General features: G+C 38.1%; 1 long non-coding RNA gene across 1 annotated transcript; it reads left to right on the top strand.

Moving 5' to 3' along the window:
* Positions 1–2126: 2126 nt before the first annotated feature.
* On the top strand, positions 2127–5625 carry LOC122880435. The gene is made up of 3 exons (XR_006378933.1): positions 2127–2431; positions 2634–2698; positions 5415–5625. It is a non-coding gene; the product is annotated as an uncharacterized LOC122880435 (long non-coding RNA).
* Positions 5626–6420: the final 795 nt, after the last annotated feature.

Raw genomic sequence — 6420 nt, 5'->3', positions numbered from 1 at the left:
AGGAATTTCAGTCGTGCTTTAAAACTTACCACAGCACTGAAACTGCTTTTACTAAAATAATCAGCGACCTCAGACTAAAATCGGATGAAAATAAGGTCACAATTCGTGTCTCAATTACTGTAATGCACTTTTTCTGGCCTCCCGAAAAAAAACACGGAGAGACTTTAGCTCATTCAAATCTCTGCAGATCAGCTATTAACCAGAACCAAGAGGAGAGAGCACATTAGTCCAGTTTTAGCTGTTCTGCACTGGCTTCCTGTAACATTTAGAATTTTTTTTAAGGTCCTCCTCCTTACATACAAAGCCCTTAATGGGCTAGGACCAAGCTACATTGCTAGCACCTTTGTTTACTACTTGCCGTCAAAAACACTTTAGCCTTTAACTAGATATGACTTTCCTGATACAGGCACAAATCTCTTTTGCTCTTTGCTTCACATTTATGCACTGCTGCACTTCTTTTAAAATTCTGTATTTTACTAGATTTTATGCATTTTATGTATTATACTTTGTTTTTACTTCTTAACTTTATTTTTATTTGTTCATTTTTTGTTATTATTCAGTGGGTTTTATTTCCCATCTTATGTTATGCACTCCTCATTTTTATTTTACATTAACTATGGCATTCTATGCCTGTTTTTATGGTCATTCTTTTGTTTTTTATGTGAAGCACTCGGTGCATGCATTTTCTTTGATGTGAAGCACTTTGAGCTGCATTTCTTGTATGAAAGGTGTAATACATATAAAGTTTCTTATTATTATTGTTATTTACAGACACCCAACAATTTCCACCATGAGCAAGCACTTCCTTTTAACAGGCAGAGACCTTTTTTTTGTGAACAACAATTTTTATTTTAGAACAGACTAGACACTACAAACACACAAACAGCGTTGAAAACAGGAATAAAAAGGAGGACGATATAGTAGCAGTAACAAATGAAAATAAGTCCCAAGCAAAATACAAATAACAGTAGACTGAAAAGAAAAGTACAACCACCCATTTCCACTACCTTTTAAGGCTGGCCAGCTCCAGGTCTGATATTACTGGATATGGAGGAGTGTGTCTTTTAAGGTGGTCCCTAATGGACACAGCAATACCTTACCACGCCTATACAGTGGCAGGCTTAGCCCTATTAAGTCATGTCGTTGTGCACTCTAGGGAATGCTATACACTGGTAGGATGCCATCCAGCATTCAATCAACAGAAGTTTGGGACAAAACCACATTGTTAGTATGGTGTTTTTTGCTGCAGTAAGGCCTGCCATCAATAGTCTGCGCTGGAGGTACTGATTAAGTTGGACCATATAATTTTCCAATCTGGTTCCAGACCATCACTGCTGAGTTCTCTGTCCCATACCCTTTCGACTGTCAGTGTTTTAAGCAAACTATCAAGTAGAGAGTTATATATATGTGCTACTGTCCAACAGGCAGAAACCTTGAACAGAACCTATAGGCTCTAGGTGGGCGGCCATCTGCCTTGACGGTTGGGTTGAGAGAGAGAGAGAGAGAGAGAGAGAGAGAGAGAGAGAGAGAGAGGTGTGTGTGTTTGGGGGGGGGGGTAAAAAGAACATAAAGTAGCAAATTCCACATAGGAATTTAAAATAATGGCAAGAGTAATGGTAGCAGTAATAATATTAATAAAATAATAAGTCTAATAATTGATTCAGTGTTGAGGGAAATATTAAGTGTCTAATTTTGACTGCAACTGTATACATACATTGACATCGTATGGATTTTTATTTAAGTTGTACTGTAACTATAGGGTACCAGCAATGGAAGGCAAAGATCTATTTTGTTATTTACTTTAGAGGACTTTTAGGCTTCACAATGATTTGGTGCTGTTTGGTTTATCTGGTTTATCATACATTACTCTCCACAAGTTTTAGTGTATCAAGATAATCCAGATTTCTCAGGCTTTCAGGCTTACTATTGAAGCTCTTTATGAACCTCTGTTTGCAGGCTGGTTGCCCCATGAGGCCATGCAGAGCAGAGCAGCTGATGCTGGGATGTACTCTTGATTTAATCACCATTAGGTGCATGCTTTGAAAGTGCAACCACACTACTGCTGCAATTGTCTTACCCTAAATTTCATCAGGATTTTTTATTTATTTAAGGAATGAATGTTTAGCAATCTTAAGTCATAATATTCTTCTTCTGAGTATTTTACCTGCTAGACAACCACAAGCAGTTTGAATGTGGAAAATAGGAATCAACCTTTTAATGCAACTGCAGTGAAAATAAGATTGTTATATGTTGTGTAAAGCTTTCAACCACAAGCATTGCAGACCTGGCAGTTCAACAAACACCTGAAGAAAAAACTACAGGCTGGGACACAGCAGCACTTGTATATACTGAACATTAGTTTTTCATTTCTTACTTTTCTGTTTTCATTCTCAAGGACTGTGGCAAAAGGAAGGAGACTGCACACAAACGGGTAAACACACACACATAAATCCTTGTACTTCTATCCTTGTGAGAACTGTCATTAACAACATAATGCATTACCTAGCCCCTTACCCTAACCCTAACCTTAACCTAATTCTAACCTAACCTTTAAAACCAAGTCTTAACCTTCAAACAATCCTTTGAAGTTGTCCAAAATGTCCTCACTTTCCAAAAATGTCCTTGCTCTGTAGGTAAAAAACGTGTTCCAGACCTCACTGTGTACCAAGTACAAGTACACACACACAGATATAAACAGGTATGCCACAAATTTCTTTTAATTGAAGGTATGAGTTCGAAAGGCTCAATTTTCCCTTTTCTACATTCTCTTCTTGCTCTTTAATGTCTCCCTCTGCTCTGACAGCTTGGTGTCTGTATTTGTCATACACTCACACAAACATTCATTACTGCACCCATGGGTATGAAATGCAAAGGACACTGTACCTATCTCCTCTACCTTGTCTTCAGGGTGGTTGAGGTGTCAAAAATATTGTGTCACAGCTTACTTGCTAACTTTGCAGTTTGGCTAATGTTTGCAGTGCAGCAAGTTGCAGTGAAGCCCAGGGTTGGCTCAATATGTGTGTGTGTATCTTTGTGTTCTTATATGAAAAGTGTGTGTGCTGGTAGTTTATATACACACCGACAGTACTGCCTGTGAAGTGAAGGACTGGGCTGATCCCAGTGTATGAGAATGGCTCGCAATGTCAGATGATGCAAAGATGGAAATCAGAGAGAAATAACAGGAGATCCCAGAGAACCCTGTGGGAAAACTGAGAGAGGGGGAGAGAGAGAGAGAGGCAGAAAACACATCTGCACTCGTACAATATAACCAGAAACCACAAGAGCATCACCTCATCTACTTACACACCTGTACAACACAATAGAGATGGGAGATTTTTGAATTAGATACTGACAATATAACCAATATTATTAATGTTTGAAAATATTGTAATTGCTTTGATATTCTTATTATTATTTATTTGATTGTTCAGTCATTTTAATTACATAAATAACATGACTAAAGCTGACCACTTAACTCTGCAGTTTCCCTCAGCTCTACTGTTTTGGTTTTACTGTCTGCACCTTAATGGTTCAGTTTCACTGCTCTGATCAGCCTGGTTTCCAGCAGCAAACGACAGCTGTTTTCAGTGAAAAGGCTCTGATAAACCCACTATACACTACCTCTGCACCAGCAGATAGACACAGTTAGAGAGACAATAACAGAGTTAGGTGAACATAGTGAAGCATTTAGCAGCTAAAGAGCCAGATATTTTTCTCAAGAGATTGAATATTGGACTTACATCAAAATTTAAACTTACACCAAAACTTACACTTATTAAGTAATGTTGCTCTGCGTCCGCGAGATAGATAGCAACTGTTAGTTAACAAATCCACTATATCAACTTTATGAGTTGATATTATGTCAGAATCTTCATCAGTCAATTAATGCAGGTTTAGCTTATACATGTACAAATGGAAATTGTTTTACTTTAGCGCCCCCACTGGTAGGATCAAAAAGACACATAATAAATCTGCTGAAAGTAAAACATAGCATAAATTTTCACAGAGATTTTCTCATTTTAGCCTGATAATCAGACTGAATTGTCATTTTCATTTCACTTAATTCATTCATTGTTAGCTCATTTCTGTTTGGGAGGGTGTATCAGTCAGTAGCAAGCCAATGTAATGTTCTGTTGACACAGAAGCTGTGGTAGCGGTTGTTAGGAGCAGTTAGTTGTTTTTCCCAACTATTGGAGAAATATGTCGATTTAAGAGTTATTTCTGTAAATCGACTTGCCACAACCTGTTCATTTCATCCATGCTTGTCACCATTTCTGCAGCCATTTTTTGTCACTTTTTTCATGGATATAGCTAGGTAGCTAGCTAGCTATGCAGGAAGATGAAGTCCCCATTCTTGATCCTGCTTACAATGTTACGATTGGAAACAGGTCTCAATAAAATTTCAAAGTAGAAGGAGGGCATGGGCATGCTGATGAAGTTTGGATGATCATGAAACTCTCCTGGTTAAATCATCCATACAAAAGATGCACAGCTGTGTTAGAAAATACCTGGTACTTGGTTCTTTGAAAGCAGTTTGAGGACTGATTTGTTCATCCTGGATGAAGTTATCTTGAATAACAGTGGACTCTTATTTTGAAATAAAGGCAAAATGCGTAGACAGTTGAAACCATGATCAGCATTCATATGATTGGCTGAGTGCTGATTATGTGATTGAAGTTACATGAGGTAAGTGCAATCATGCTGATCGTAGTTTCAACTCTACTCATTTTTTCTTTATTTCAAAATAAGAGTGCACTATTATTCAAAATAACTTCATCCAGAATTAACAAATCAATCCTCAACTGCTTTCAAATAACCAAATTAGCTATATGAGAATAAACATGATTATTTTAGCCTGATAACAGCATATTAGCCTGAATAAATTAAGCCACATTTGAAGAACAGGGCCTAGATCTACACTGCAAAGCTCAATACTGCACATAAATGTTAATACAAGGTGTTTCTTTCCTCACAACATTGGGGGGAGAGAAGGTTTGAAGAAACTCTGCTCAGACCTTTGTATCTGCAAGCTGACTTCTTCCCCTCTCAAACAGTAAAGGTGTCAGGTGTAATTTGGATACTTGCCAGACAAGACCAGAACTTTCTACCCCAGGAAAAATACATGTTTTTCTTCTCTCACCCCCTGATGTGGTCTGAGATAAGGTTTGCCAGACACCTATCATAAAACTTGAAAGTACAAGCCTAAGGGAAGTAACACTGTGATGTCCTTGCTTTTTAACCCAAGCCCGAATTAAAATGAATCAGTAATCCAGCTAACATTAAACAGCACATTTCCTTGATGTCTAGACCTGCTCTATAGGAAAAGTGCAATGAGATAACTTCTGTTATGAATTGGCGCTATATACTGTAAATAAAATTTAATTGAATGTGTAACCCAACTTTTATTTTTGTAGGACATGAAATGAGCAAAGACTTTCTGAAAGAAGCCTGGACAACGTCCGTGTTCTAACACCACAAAATGTTGCATCTCCTGGAGAACTGTGCCAGCAGCGTCCCAGACCTTTGCTGTCAGCCAGGAGACCTCATCAGCAAGGTGATCAACTGCTTTCACAGAGTCACCTGGGGCTCCTAAATCATTGAGTCTGAGTCACAGGCAGACACACCAGCACCTTCTGCTGCACAGTAGATTCAACCCTGCACACCACTGGAAAGTCAGCGGGCACGCCTCATCTTTGCTAGCGCTTCAATACAGTTGGCTAAACCACGGTTTTGCTGTGATAAAGTTGATGTTGATTAAATTATATTAATTCCTATTTAGAAAAGTTAATTGCCCTAGCATTATGTCCTGCGTCTTGCAATCATTTTTATAATCAGTTCACATACTTTGCTTTACGATTGTCAAAAAGATCAGATTTATTTCATCACTTAATATCTGTTCTCTTTTTCCTTTATTTTCTCTATCATATAGCTAATCATTCATTTACTCAGTTATTAGGCATTTGACTATATATAAATGTCCACATTTAATCAATAATAAGTTGGCTGTGTGTTTTCTTTGAAGCAGAAGACAAGGTCAATCTTTCGAAAAGAATTAAATCCTTAAGACGATAAATTTAACGGTTACATTATAATTAATTCGGTTTTGTTTTGCCGGTTTACCATGTGGTAAATGGTAAATGGACTGTACTTGTATAGCGCCTTTCAAGTTTTCTGACCACTCATAGAGCTTCACACACTATATATCACATTCAACCCATTCACACACTGATGGCAGAACTGGTCATCAGTACAAAGAAACGAATTAATCATTCATACACACTCACACAACGAAGGCACAGCCCTCGGGAGCAATTTGGGGTTCAGTGTCTTGCCCAAGGACACTTCGACATGTGGACTGAGAGAAGCCGGGATCGAACTGCCGACCTTCCGATTGGTGGACGATCCTTAGTGGATAGAGTG

The sequence above is a fragment of the Siniperca chuatsi genome, linkage group LG8 (assembly GCF_020085105.1).
Source record: "Siniperca chuatsi isolate FFG_IHB_CAS linkage group LG8, ASM2008510v1, whole genome shotgun sequence".
Taxonomy (NCBI): domain Eukaryota; kingdom Metazoa; phylum Chordata; class Actinopteri; order Centrarchiformes; family Sinipercidae; genus Siniperca; species Siniperca chuatsi.
This window is presented reverse-complemented; position numbering and strand designations above follow the sequence as displayed.